The 14688-nt window shown below is 45.6% G+C and overlaps 1 pseudogene; it reads right to left on the bottom strand.

Moving 5' to 3' along the window:
* Nucleotides 1-793: 793 nt before the first annotated feature.
* LOC110728354 overlaps nucleotides 794-14688 on the bottom strand; it is a 31886-nt pseudogene continuing 17991 nt past the window's right edge.

The following is a 14688-nucleotide window of genomic DNA, read 5'->3' as shown; positions in this document are numbered from 1 at the left end:
TTCTTTTAACAAACTTTGCTTCAACTTTATTCATTTTGATAAATATTTGAATAACTTATTTGTCTTTTAAGAATATATAAAGTAAGATTTATTTATCAAATGCTATTGAAAATTTCATATATATAATATATATTTTTAGGAATATATTATACCATATATAGTTAATTAGCCGCACCCATGAAATAAAAAGAGATATTTATAAATAGTTTTAACTAGGTTAAAATCCCGTAATATTACAAAATATTTTTGACAATAATATTACAAAATATAAAGTATGTAAAATATATTTAAAAATATTTTATTTGGGAATATATGGAATATGATTGTTAAACTGGAAAGAAAATATCACAAGATATAAATAGTATACTTAAAGATTTGGCAAAAAAAAAAAAAAAAAAAGCAAAAAAGGCGGGAAATTATTTTACAAGGTAATGACAAGTGTCATAGAAGGATTTGCTTTTAGTATAGGTTAATAGATTACTCATTTACAAGGAAAACATAAAGGGCAAATCCATAAAAAAAATATTACAAAGGAAGCTGAAAATAACTCTTAGATAGAAAGCAAAATACAATACAAATATTAACGATACCAGATACAAAATCTCTCACAAGCAAATTATGAAAGAACTTATTCATCTAAGCAAAACCCATAAAATAATAACATACTTTACTACTACCTCCATTAAGTATTAGTAGTAATTTTGAAATATTTAATATCTCACAAATAATACTTAAAAGTTACAACTAATACTTAACGGAGGTAGTTTTAAGAAACTTCATCAAACATATTGGCTCACATAAGACTAATGTATTCTTGAAATTTTCAATTAGATTGCACGCAAACTCTAACAACAATAGATCCATCGTCTTTTTGAGTAAGAATAACATCACCATCAGGTGCATAAACTAAAGGAGGCCCCATATGAACCTCCTTTCCCCACCCAAAGTCGATGCCAAGACCTCCGATATTCAACCAACTCACAACGGCTACAGTATGGTCGTCGTCAAATAACGAAAGGCATTCAACTTTCACTCGATTATCCATGAATTGATACTTGGTTAAACTCTCTTGGTTCTTAAAGAACTTTATGTGTTCCTTCACATATTCGTTATTAACCTTGCTTGTTCCTTCCCTTATTTTATTACAAGCATAGCTTAGAGGTTCTGAAATCAGCTCCTCCACGCTACTTGTTATCTCAACGTGAATAATACCATTTCCGAAGTAACAATATATCATAAGTTTAAAAATAAGATAAATTCTCAATAGTAGCTATGTTGTTTTGCACATTCTCAATGGTAATAAATTTTTTTTACAAATTCTCTCAAATAGCATTACTTTTGATAAATTTCTCTAACATGACAATATTTTTGTAATCAACAACTAATTAGCTTAATTAAACAAAAATTAACCTCTTTTCAAAAAAAAGAAAAAACAAAAATTAACCTAATTACTAACTAAAAGTAAAAAAAAGGAAAATCAGCCACCCTGCCCCCACCCCCGCCACCCTGATCCCCACCTCAGCCACCGCGCGCCGGCGCATACTACCCCTAAAACCGCGCGCCGGCGGCCTCGAACCACCACTATACTTCCCACCTAGCTCGACCCCGACCCCTGAACCACCACTTTGCTCCCTTCCCTAAAACCCCCTCCCCTCGAAAAACTCTCCCTCTCCACCGACCGACGCCAAAACCCCCTCCCCGGAGCTGGCGAACACGGTTCGCCCCACCCCTTGCCGTCTCCACTCCGTTCCTCCCCTTAAACCACCACTCAAAACCCTTAAACCCCCAAATTAAAAATCTAGGGTTTCGATTGAGCACACAACGTGATTGAAAATCGCTATTGAGCAATCCATGGAAGAATTGGAAGATAGACGAAGATGTTTGGAGGAGAGAGAGGGGAGATTAGGGTTAGGGTTTACAGAATACGGATGAATGAAGAGAAGGAAGAGTGGTGGTTCGGTCGGTGTCTGGGGTCGAGGTAAGGTGTCGCTAGGCTCGAGGTAAGGTGTCGCCGGTGTTAAAGCGCGGTTTCAGGCTTAGTACGTGCCGGCGCGCAGTGGCCGAGGTGGAGAGCACGGTGGCAGGGGGTGGGAGCAGGGTGGCTGGTTTTTTTGTTAGTTATTAGGTTATTTTATTGTTTAATTAAGCTAATTAGTTGTTAATTATAAAAATATTGTTATATTTGGGAAACTTGTAAAAAGTAATGTTATTTGAGAAAATTTGCCAAATATTTTGTTACCATTGAGAATGTGCAAAATTACATAGCTACCATTGAGAATTTTCCTAAAAATAATTGATAAAGTTATATCTGACACATATGCCAATACACTAGTACGTTAATCATTAAAAAAAAAAAACACGAAACAAAACTTATATTATGATTTCAATGTAGTCTTATGACTTTTGACTATCACAATTTTTTAAATAAACAGTTGAGATTATTTATTTTTTGATTATTTTTAATTAGTAATTTTAATTAAAAATAATTTTTTAAAATTATTTTAAATATATTGTTATCGTCTAGAAATTATTTTTTAATATTTTTGAAATTTAGAAAAATAAAAAATAATTTAAAATGATTTTTAATTAAAATTACTAATTAAAAATAAATCAAAAAACAAATAATCTTAACCATCCAATTTTAAAAAATTGTGGTAGTCAAAAGTCATAAGACTACAATAAAATTTTCAGATATTATGTATCTTTATAGAATTATAGTAATAATTACTCGTAGTTAACAACATATTTCTTGATAAATTAAAATTTGTTTTTGATATGTTACTAAAAAAAAAAAAAAAAAAAAAGGGGTACCGAAAGTGTACCTTGATGGTAATGGTGGATCCAAACGAGCTCGCGTATCATCGGAAACTACTAAGGTAGTGATGTCCTCACCCTTCAGCTCCCGCGCCTTGGTCACGTATCTCCAAACACGAGAAGTAATAATTTCAAATCGACTCTATGGTCGCCATTTTTATTATCTATGGTTTTCTTATTAGCAACCTCTTTTATCCTTCGTTAAATGTACGAAGGTAGGAGTAACCTTCTTATAACCCTTTTCGCTTAAACCAAGCTGACTATAAATGCTCAAGTTTTTGCCATCTAAAACTTGTGCTTTTGATGTAGATTCATCCACATTTTCAGGTTGTAAGACTCGACGATCTAGGAAAGGTGTTACTAGTAGTGGCTCGCCTCGAGCAAGCCTAGCCCATTCGTCGGTGAAATGGAATGTACCCTTCCCGTCTGCAACTACGTGGGACATACATATCCCTACACTAAGGCCGCCACAAGCGAACCTAGTGACTTGTACCGCAAGTACGGGCAATTCTTGTATTGGTTTTTCATAGTAATTGTTTCGGGTGAAAACAATGGGACCTTGCCGAAGGTCCGATGAAGCGGAGAAGACTAGATTCGATCCAAGAAATGTTGGGCCGAAGGTTTCCTGCACAGTAAACACACGTAAACTAGCCTCGGGGGTGTTGCCGAGGAAGGCCCCTCCAATGCTAAAGTCAGTACAGTGCGTAGAAAGAGAACACTATGCAAGAGAATTAATTGCTTGAGGCTTTGCTTGAATGAATGTACAAATGTAATATTGATGGCTTTTATACCTCTTCATACATGGAGAAGTTGGGCCTTAGCCCAATTGGCTTGCCTTGAGGACTGATCTTTGACTTTAGCACAATTGGAGAGATGAACCTTGACCTTGGGCTTTTAATTGGATCATTTAATGCCTAAGCCCAATTGGACTAAATTGGACCCAAACAACTTGCCCCCAGACCCGATTTGGAAGGATGACGGGTCGGGTTTGATTTAATCAGAAAAGGAGGGAAGTGAATGATTTAATTAATCCAAAAATTTGAATTTAAACTGTAATTAATGAGATAACAACGGTTAAGGCGGATGATTGTGGAAGTTGGACGGATAATGGGAAGTTTAATCGCAAGGTCGTGTGTTTAACGGTTACTTAGTGGGGTATTTAAGAGAAATTGAAACGCGGACTCCCCGTATTCCCATTTCTGGAGATATAATCAGAGGCGCGTCATCTCTCCTCACTTATTCACCAACACAAACCCAGAATTCTCGAGAGAACCCAAGAACCCGCATCAAAACTTCGCAAATTCCCCGAGCATTAAGCTTAGAAACTGAGACTTGCCACTACGAATTCGTAAATCGGCAACTTTCGCTTCAGATTAAGGTAAATTCCTTTGATTTTAGTTTATTTTTCTTCGAATTCGAACTCCTTCCCTTTTTGTTTCGACTTTTTTCTTCGAAATTATCAATGGCGAGAGGAGTTAGGGGTAGAGCCCGTGCTCCAAGAAGAGCAAGGCCAATTCCCGATCCTAGGAACAGGATTGGGACCTGGAATGGACAAAGAGCAGAGTCTGACCCTGCTGAAGGGATTAGGGAGACTCCAATTTCCTCGGCTCCTCCTCAGAGAACGGAGGGGCCGAGCGCTTCTGGGCGGGACGATGAAGTTCCCGCTGTCCTTTGGGATATCCTCCCCGGGTTTTCAGAGTGGGAGGATGCCGAAGTAGCTTCGGCCATGATAAAGAACCGCCCCTACTCATGGTGGGTGGAGAATGCCGAACAGTATCGGTTTGCCGAACAAATTGAGTTGCATTACGGCATCCTTGAAGCTGATGGGTATTGGTGCCGAATGCCCGTGGCATCCGATAGAATCCATCGTCCACCCCCGGGGTATGTGGGGGTGTACACAAGACAACTTCAGTATGGGCTGAGGTTCCCTTTGGACGTATTCGTCCGAGACTTGCTGATCCATTACAATATTTCCCTATGTCAGCTAACTCCTACTAGCATCCGAAGGGTGATGACATACTTATGGGTCTGCAAGTTCTTCAGGTATGTGCCGAACCTGCACTGCTTCAAAAAGCTTCATCAGCTAGTGCCAAATATTCAAAGTGGGCACGGAAGTCATGGTTCTAGGTGGTACCGGATTGAGTCTCGGCCCCAGTACCTAACCATGTGGCCGAACGACTCTTCAGACAAGGACTGGAGAGGTCAATGGATTTGGGTTAGGGCACCCACGGACCCGGGCCACCCTTGCGTCTTCAGCGCTCCCCGATACCTTGCTGAGCATGATCCCGACATGGGAAGTCTAGGTCCCCCCGCAGATAACGGCCCAGATCCAAACCTTAATCAACAGAATATCTTCGGCAAACTGCCGAACCGGGGGGGCAGCGGCCGAATGCAGCATATCCCGGAGACTTGGCTCCCCGATACGCATTATGTTTTCCAAGAGAACATGCTAGCAGCTGTTGGCCTCAGCCGAAAGTTTAAGGATGGTAAGCTTCTTCGGCTGGAGCCGAGGCTTTTTAATTATCTCTTTTTCTCCTCTCACTTCGCTTTTTTATGCTGTGCCAACCTAACTGAACTGACCTTTACCCTTTTCTTTTTCAGAGCGGGACGAGACCAACGTCGGCATTAACTACGCTCGTCTTGGCGTCAACCGAGAACGAGTTGTAACTGATCGGGCCCCCTCTATCACTGAACCGAGGCATAGGGAAGTTCATCTAGACTCTTCCCACTTCCAAATTGAGGTTGTTGCTCTGTATCAGAGGCAGAAGCCTTGGTGGAAGAAGAGAGATCCCTGGTTTCAGCTGCTGGACAAAGAAGCTGAAGCTGCCCGTACGGCCAAAGAGGTTGCACGGGTTATTGAAGCTTGTGAAGGAGGAGAAGGGTCCTCCAGGGCTGCTGAAGAAGAAGCTGCAGCTAGGGCAGCTGAAGAAGACGAGGCTTTGCTGAAGACCTCGGTGAGCTTCCAGACTCATACATGGACGAGCAGCCGCTTCAGAAAAGGCGCCGAATAATGGCCATCATCGGCCCGCATGACTTTCAGCGGAGGCCGATGACCATCGGCGTTGAAATAAGGGAACCCGAGGAAGGCAATGGATCGCCGAGGGTTCCCCGGCCACCACCTCAATCACCTCCAAAGACCCCCCCCCCCCCGCCACCTCCTGAGATAGAGGTGGATCAGAAAACTCCCGAATCTAAGGGAGGGGTCCAAGAAGAAGTTCAGGAGAGTGCTGCTGAGCACAAGAATGAGGATGCCGTGATGCCCAGTGCTGAGGGTTTCACGGCAGACATTGCAAGAGAGGTTGAGGCTTTCGTCCTCACCCCTGAAGAAGAAGAGGTCATAATAATTGACTCTTCTGAGAAGGAGGATGCTGAGCCATCCAAAGTTAAAGAAGCTCCGTCGTCATCCTTTCTTTCCTTCCAGACTCTGCAATCTGGAGAAATGGGTTTCTCGGCCCCCCGAATTCCAATCCCAGATCACATCTGGGACCTCATATGGGGTCAGAACCGAGAAGGTGCTGCAGCCTACTTCGGCGATTTTGTTGGCACGTCCGAAGTAGATAGGGCAAGAATCTGGTCGCTGAAGGCCACTGCTGGGATGGGCGAATCCAGCAGATCAGTTCCTGACCCAGCCAGGTCTAACCAACTGCTGATGATGCAGGTGATTTTCCTTGCCTTTATCTCCTCTAAAATTCAGCTCTATTTTTTATTTTAACTTGTGCTCCTGTTTTCAGTTCGTGCACAATCAAACTCTCACTGTAGAGCTGATAGATACCCTACAAGATAGGGTAGACGCTGCCGAGCACGACAAAAAGGTAGCCGAAGAGGAGTTAAAGCTTACTAAGCTGAAGCAAGCAACAGCTGAAGAGAAGCAGCAGAAGGGTGAGGAATACGAGAAAAAAGTTGTTGAAGCCTTCAAAACCTTCTGCGACGCTATGGAGAAGGATGTTTTTCCCCCACTGATGGAAGGGGAAAAATTCCTCCAAGAGCACATGGGAGTGGACATCTCCAAATTCAAGGCTACCCTTGAGAGCCGAATCCAGGAAGGAGCTGCTGCACAAGCTGAAGTGCAGCAACGGCTAGAAGCTCTTGAAGCCAGCAGAATGGCTGCTGAAGAGATGCTCCAGGCCAGGGATGTCCAACTCTCAGAGGCTGCTGCTGTTGCTGAAGCTCAGAGAGCTAAGCTCCAAGAAGCTGAGGATCAGCTGATGGCCAAAAAGGAAGAAGTGGCCCAGGCTCAGACAGAGGCTTCCCAAGTTCAGCAGGAGCTGAATGAGCTGAAAGGTTCCTCCTCCAAGCTCGCCGATGAGCTGAAGAAATCCAAGGAAGACTTGGAGGAGACCCAGAAGAAGTTGGCTGATGCTGAGGCTCTACTCAAAGTCCGTGTCTATACCCAGGAAGAATATGAAATGGGTTTCAGAAACGGGTTCAGAGTGTGCCGAAGAGTCTGCCTTCATGCTGAGCCGAAGCTGGACTGGTCCAAATGTGCTGAATGGGTCCAGAATCCCGAAGACCCTCATATGAAGTATGCAACTCCATTCGAAGCTGAAATCCTTAAGGCTGAGGAAGCCGAAGAAGAAGCTGAGAGAATGGAGTTGGAGGCTGAACAGAGGGAAAGGGAGGCTCGGCAGAGTGCAAAGCCTGCTTCTTCTGCTGCTGGGGCTGAGACCACCATGGGGCTCAACAATGCTGACCAGTCTGATCCTCGGGCTGAAGCATAGGAACTCGGGCAGTCGTCTTCAGAATCTTGCGGTTCATCATGCGCTCAACTTTAGACTTGCCGCTTTCTGAATTTTTTTGCCTTGTTTGTTTTTTGCTTCAGCTTGCCTTGTCGTACAAAACAGTTTATTTTTTTGCTTCTGTACGTATTTCGGCAGCTGTTATTTTCCGCTTGTGGGCGGCTGCCGATACAGTTTATTTGAACTTGTAGCTCAATTTCTGAGCATAAATTATTAATTTGATGTTCTTTTCTTCAGTTGCTTTGTTTTTGAGTGCTTTACTGTTTCTTCAATTCTGCTGAACATAAACTTGCACTGGTAGTGCTTTTTGCCCCCCCAGAAATTGAAGTATGGCTTCAGCTTAATAAACAATTTCTTTATTTCTTAAAAATGGGTATTCGAAACACAGGGCCAACTGAAGGCAATGCTTCGGATAATGGCTTTCTGGGATAGGCAATATCCCAGAATTGTCCATGGATTCATGTCTTTGGAGAACAAGTCTTACAAAAGTTTGACTTCAGCTGAAAGACCAGTGTTCTTTAAAAAGACGAGTTTTGTCAGCAATCTGAAACCCAGTTACCCGAAGGCGGAGGTTTCAGACGAGGCTGAATAAACAATTTCCAACTGTCGCTGTTATCCTTGATTTTTTGTCTATCATTGAAAAATGGATATCCGAAACACAAGGCCAACTGAAGGCAATGTTTCGGATAATGGCTTTCTGGGATACAAGGCTCAGTTAAGGCAATATCCCAGAATTGTCCATGGACTCATGTCTTTGGAGAACAAATCTTACTGAAGCTTGACTTCAGCTGAAAGACCAGTGTTCTTTAAAAAGACGAGTTTTGTCAGCAATCTGAAACCCAGTTACCTGAAGGCGAAGGTTTCAGACGAGGCTGAATAAAAAACCCTTAAAGAGTAGATAGAACCAAGAAAACTTTGAAAGGATAAAAAGTTGCAAACATTTATATAAATGGTGGCTCCAAGGCCTTTCATTAGTTCAAAATGTACTTACAAAGATTGTCCTGCCCCGAAGGGTTTAACCATGATATTTTTTCAGTACATCAGCGTTCCAGTGATTTTTCAACTCAGTTCCATCCAACTGCCGAAGTCGGTATGTCCCTGGCTGAAGCTCATCACAGATTTCATAAGGCCCTTCCCATGCAGCTGAGAGTTTCCCATGGATTCGGCCTTTCTGAACTGCAGCAGCATTTCGAAGGACAAGGTCTCCAATTTTAAGAGGCCTTGCATGGACCCTTCGATTATAAAATTTGCTGATTCTCTGCTTATAAGCGGCCATTCTGTCTCGGGCTGAGTCTCTTACTTCGTCGAGGAAATCGAGAGATTCCCTCATCAGTCGCTCATTCTCAGCCGAGAAGTGGTGCACTCGTAGGCTCTCAGAGCCAATTTCCACTGGAAGAACGGCTTCGGCACCATACACCAGTTCAAAAGGTGAATAGCTCGTTGCCTCTTTTTCAGTTGTCCGAAGGGACCAAAGGGTTCCAGGGAGCTCCTCCAGCCACTTGGACTTTTGATCTTCCACCCTCTTCTTGAGGGCATTTAGGATCTGTTTATTTGCAGCTTCGGCTTGTCCGTTACTTTGCGGGTGGCATACCGCTGAATATGCCAGTTTGATGCCGAACTGATCTGTATACCGCTTCAATGGTAAGTTATCAAATTGCCTCCCATGATCGAAGACAAATACTCTCGGGATGCCAAAACGAGTAATGATATTCTGCCAGATAAATTTTCTGACAGTTTGCTCTGTAATGTTCGAAGCTGCTTCGGCCTCGATCCATTTCCTGAAGTAGTCAACACCAACTATCAGCCATTTTTTCTGGTACACAGCCTCTGGAAATGGTCCTAGTATATCCAGTCCCCATTGGGCAAACGGGAGTGGATTAAGGATCGGCTGAAGATCCCTTGCTGGCTGGTGGATAACTGGAGCGTATTTTTGACATTTTTCGCATTTCCGGACCAGCTCCTTAGCATCTGCGATCATGGTGGGCCAGTAATATCCATCCCTCAATGCCTTGTGGGCTAAGGTCCTTCCCCCAATGTGGTTCCCACAGATGCCGAGGTGAATCTCCCGTAGGATATAATCGGCATCTGTTGGTCCCACGCATTTCAGTAATGGGGCTGAGAAGGACTTTTTCAGAAGTCCCCCCCTGAAGACAATGAACCTTGAGCTGGTTCTCTTCATCTTGGAGGCCAAAGCTTTATCTTCGGGAGTTTCTCCCCGAAGCTTGAAAGCTAGGATGGGGTCCATCCAACTAGGCTCTGGGTCAGCGCAGCACACTTCAGGTGCTTCGTCGACACTTCTCTCTCGACGCACTTCTACATATACAGATCTGTTCAGCTCGGTAAGAGATGAAGTGGCAAGTTTGGAGAGTGCATCGGCTTGAGTATTCTGACCCCTTGGGATCAGTTGAACCTCAAAAGTTTTCAGCTTTGCAATGACTGATTTGGTCTTGGCAAGATAAGCTATCATGGAGGGCTCTTTGGCCTCGTAGCTGCCGCTAATCTGATATGCAACTAGCTGAGAGTCTGTTTTCAGGCAGACATGATCGGCTTCCAGGGAGATGCACAATTCTAGGTCGGCGATTGCTGCCTCATATTCGGCTTCGTTGTTCGAGGCCTTAAAAGAAAATTTTAGTGCATACTCGAAGGATTTGCCTTCGGGAGAAGTTATCACTACTCCTGCCCCCGAACCGTTTTCGGTGGAAGATCCATCCGTAAACACGGTCCAGACTTTCTTTTCATTGTCTAGCGCTTCTTGGTATGAGCATTCGGCCAAGAAATCCGCTAGAGCTTGAGCCTTAATGGCAGCCCTCGGACGGTAGCTGATGCTGAATTCGGTGAGCTCAAAAGCCCACTTGGCTAGCCTACCAGATTTTTCAACCTTGCCGAGAACTTTTTCCAACGGCTGATCAGTTAAGACCACTATCTGTGGCAATCAAAATAAGGCCTCAGCTTCCGAGCAGCTACTACTACCGCGAAAGCGACTTTCTCGAGTAGAGGGTAGCGAGTCTCGGCATCCGTCAGTGTATGACTGACAAAGTAGATCGGTTGCTGACTTTTACTTTCTTCCTTCAGCAGTACTGCGTTGATGGTGGCTGGGCTAACGGCCACATACAGGTACAAAGTTTCTCCTTCTGCTGGGCTAGCCAGCGTTGGGAGTTGAGCCAGATGCTCCCGAAGCTGCTTAAAGGCGTCTTTTTGCTCTTCCTCCCAAACGAGCTCTTTTGTTTTCGGGAGTTTCAGGGCTTTGAAGAAAGGTAACCCCTTATCCGAAGCTCTGGAAATGAACCTCGAGAGGGCTGCCATTCTTCCGGTGAGCCGCTGAACATCCCGCTTTGTTTTCGGCTCAGGAAGGTCGAGCGCTGCTTTGACTTTGGAGGGATTGGCATCAATCCACCTTTTGCTGACTATGAACCCAAGGGATTTCCCTGACTTCACGCCGAAAACACACTTCTTCGGATTCAGCTTCATTTGATGCTTTCTTAAGGTGGCGAAAGTTTCAGCCAGGTCCTTAACATGGTCCTCAGGTTTTTTGCTTTTGACGATCGAATCGTCGACATAGACTTCCATGTTTCGGCCCTTTTGATCGGCAAAAACTTGATCCACCAACCTTTGATAGGTTGCCCCCGCATTTTTCAATCCGAAGGGCATCATTTTGTAATTATACACCCCAGCGTTCGTGACGAATGTTGTCTTTGCTCGATCGTCGGGGTGTATGAAGATCTGATGATACCCCGAGAATGCGTCCATGAAACTAAGCAAGGCGTGGCCACTTGTCGAATCGACTAGCTGATCGATCCTCGGCAAGGGATAGAAATCCTTCGGACAAGCCTTATTTAGGTCCGTGAAGTCAACGCACATCCTCCAGGTACCATTGGCCTTCTGAACTATCACCACATTTGCCAGCCATTCTGGATATTGGCAAGGTTCGATGAAGCCTGCCTCCAGCAATTTTTTGACCTCGGCTGCGATGTCTCGGTTCTTATTAGCGGAGTAATTCTGCTTCTTTTGCTTAATTGGTCGACACGTTGGGTCAACATTAAGCTTATGGGAGATGAGGTCTGGACTTATCCTGGGCATATCAGTTGCCGAGAAAGCAAACACATCTCTGTTGTCCCGAAGGAGCTGAAATAAGTTCACAACGGGTGTTCGGATCAAGGTCCATCCCGATTGTTACACATTTCTCAACGTCTCCTTCGGCCAACTCAACTGTTTCAGTCTGTTGGTCCATGTCCATTGCTGATGGACTGGACTCTTCATAATCTGGCCTGCTGCCTATGTCAGCAGGTGTCCCAGTCTTTTTGTTTTTCGGCTGGCTCTCTGAGTCTTGCTGTTCAGCTGAAGAGCTAGCCTTTTCCTTTTCGGGCCCTTTACCTCTGGGTTCAGATCCTTGGGGCGAAGCACTTAGGCCTTTCGGCTTTTTTGTGCTTGGCTCTCTTTCTTTTTCTTTCTCCTCCTCATCCTTGTCGTCATCTGGGCGACTACTGGATGGCTTGAGGTAGTTGCACCTTCGGGCGTCCTTTTGGTTGCCCTGTATCCTTTCGGGGAAGCCGGCGTCTGAGACGTAAATCATCAGCTGATGATAAGTTGAGACGACCCCTTGGATCTCATGAATTATGGGTCTCCCCAAAATCACGTTGTACACTGAAGGAGCGTCAATGACCAAAAATTCAATCATGACGTTCCTGGCTGCCTCATCGCAGCCGATGGTGATAGGAAGTGTCACCTTCCCATCTGGATAAGTTGAAGCCCCGTTGAACCCGGATACCGGGTAGGGTACCGGCGTAAGGTGCTTGGGCTTCAGCTTGATTTGATTGTAGGCCTTTCGGAACAGAATGTTTGCTCCGCTGCCACCGTCAACAAGGACCTTACTGACGTCGTGGTTGGCCACCGTGGCGATGATCACCAACGGATCCTCGTGAGGGAACGTTATCCCCCGGCAGTCGGCGGCTGTGAACGTCATGTTCGGCACCGGCGATTGGGGAGACTGAATGTGAGAGTTGTTCACCTGGTGAGTCAAAGCCCGAAGGTGTCGCTTGTGCTCCCTCCGAGAGCATATTCCTCCCGAGATAACATTGATCGGAGAGAATTTCCCCTCCGGCTTTTTACTGTTCTTCCGGGGGAAGTCGAGGTCTTGCCGAGAGTCCTTTGCTGACTTCTCGGACTCTTTTTTCTCGCGGTGATCCGCGATGTATTTTTTCAAGTATCCCTTCCGAACCATGTCCTCTATCTGGTCCTTCAGTTGGATACACTCCTCAGTGTTGTGTCCCGGAGACTCGTGGAACTCGCACCACTGATTTTTATTTTTTCGCTGATACCACTCTGGGAGTGGTCTCAGCTTTCGGTAACTCTGCTCCTCCTTCGTCACGCTGTAAATTTTGGCGCGTGGAAGAGAGAGCGGAGTGTAGGACTCGTATCTGCCTGTGTATGAGGCAGATTTTTCCTTCTTTGGGTCGCTGGCTGAAGATTGCTCCGAGGCCTTTGACTTTCCCTTTGCCTTATGGCCTTGGCCTTCAGACAAGGGTATTTGTCTTTGTTTCCCTCCCCCGAATTGAGGTTGGGTTTTCGCTTTGTTCCATTCTTCGGCTCGGATGAACTTATCCGAGGCATTCAGAGCTTCCTCCAAGGTCTGCGAGGTATGCATGACCATGAAGTCTAGGAACTTCCCGGGCTGAAGGCCATTCTGCATTGCAAAAACAGCTAGCCCCTGGTCCAGCTGAGAGACGCTGGATGACTCGTTACTGAAACGGGTCAGATAGTCTAGGAGGCTTTCGGTTTCCCCCTGTTGCAGACTCATGAGTTCTGCGGTAGTCTTCTCTCGGCGGTTTGCCGTGGAAAACTTGCTCCTAAATTTGGAGAACAGATCATCCCACCCTGTTATGGAGCCTTGCTTTACTCCCTTGGAGATCCATGCTTGCGCGACCCCCTTGAGACTGGTTGGGAAATATTTGCACCAAGTCGCTTCGGATCTGGGGCAAAGATGCATATGAGTCTCATACGAGGCCACGTGGTCCTTCGGATCCGAGGTCCCGTCATATGTGATGTGCGACGGTATTTTAACCGTGGGCACGTGCTCTTCCAGTATCCATTGCTCGAATGGCGAACTGGCGGGTAGCATAACGGCCTTGCCCTTGTTCCTGGCCGAAGGGACCGCGCTCCGCCCTCTTAGAGAGGTAGGAGTGGTTTTCGTCCCTGGCTGGGAAGTCTGGGCCTCGGCCGCAGGGAACGAGAGGCGACTGTACACGCTCGGTTCCTTGCCGCCGAGTCGGTCGAGGATGCTTCGGCGAACAGTCTCAGGTTCTCGGTGAGTAGATTCTGGCCGAGAAGCTGAGCTGCTGCTCTTATGCGTTTCTGGTCGGGAGGATGAGGATCCTTTTAAAAATTGAGGGTTCTTTTTCCTCTCTTTTTCATTTTTCCAGGTATCCTCATCCCACTCTTCCAGTTCCCGGAAGGAAGGAAGCTTCCCACCATTATGGTCTAGCTTCCTCCGCTGATGCCGGGTATGCGGAGGAGTTCGATCACGAGGTGGTGGCATATTTTGTGCCCTCATCGCCTCCATGAGCACTGCCAGCGCTCTTGCCACCTCCTCCGAACTGGGCCCCGTCAAAGGGGTCCTCGGCCGAGTATGGGAATGAGGGCGCACAGTCGATGGTTAGCTTTGGGGCACTGAATGTGTCCTATGATCGGACTCACCCCTGCTAGACCGAGAGTGACTCGGCCTATGATGAGAGTCATGAATTACGGGAAAAAGGGAATCCTCCCTGTATGATCCTCCCCCCGAGCTGGCACCCTTGGGAGAGTTCCGGTCCGGCGAGGGTGATGGTGTAGGGGTTTTAGGCTTTTCGCCCGCTCCTTGACGGAGGACTTTGCTCTTGCGGTTCTTATGCCATTTCTACTAAGATAATTGCAAGATGATCTTGGTTAGAAATTTGGCTTAAAGATTTTTGAAAGTCTTCCCCACAGACGGCGCCAAATTGTTTCGGGTGAAAACAATGGGACCTTGCCGAAGGTCCGATGAAGCGGAGAAGACTAGATTCGATCCAAGAAATGTTGGGCCGAAGGTTTCCTGCACAGTAAACACACGTAAACTAGCCTCGGGGGTGTTGCCGAGGAAGGCCCCTCCAATGCTAAAGTCAGTAAA

The sequence above is a fragment of the Chenopodium quinoa genome, unplaced genomic scaffold (genome assembly GCF_001683475.1).
Source record: "Chenopodium quinoa cultivar QQ74 unplaced genomic scaffold, ASM168347v1, whole genome shotgun sequence".
NCBI classification, from domain to species: domain Eukaryota; kingdom Viridiplantae; phylum Streptophyta; class Magnoliopsida; order Caryophyllales; family Amaranthaceae; genus Chenopodium; species Chenopodium quinoa.
The sequence above is the reverse complement of the archived record's forward strand: the minus strand, read 5'-3'. Positions and strand labels throughout refer to the sequence as shown.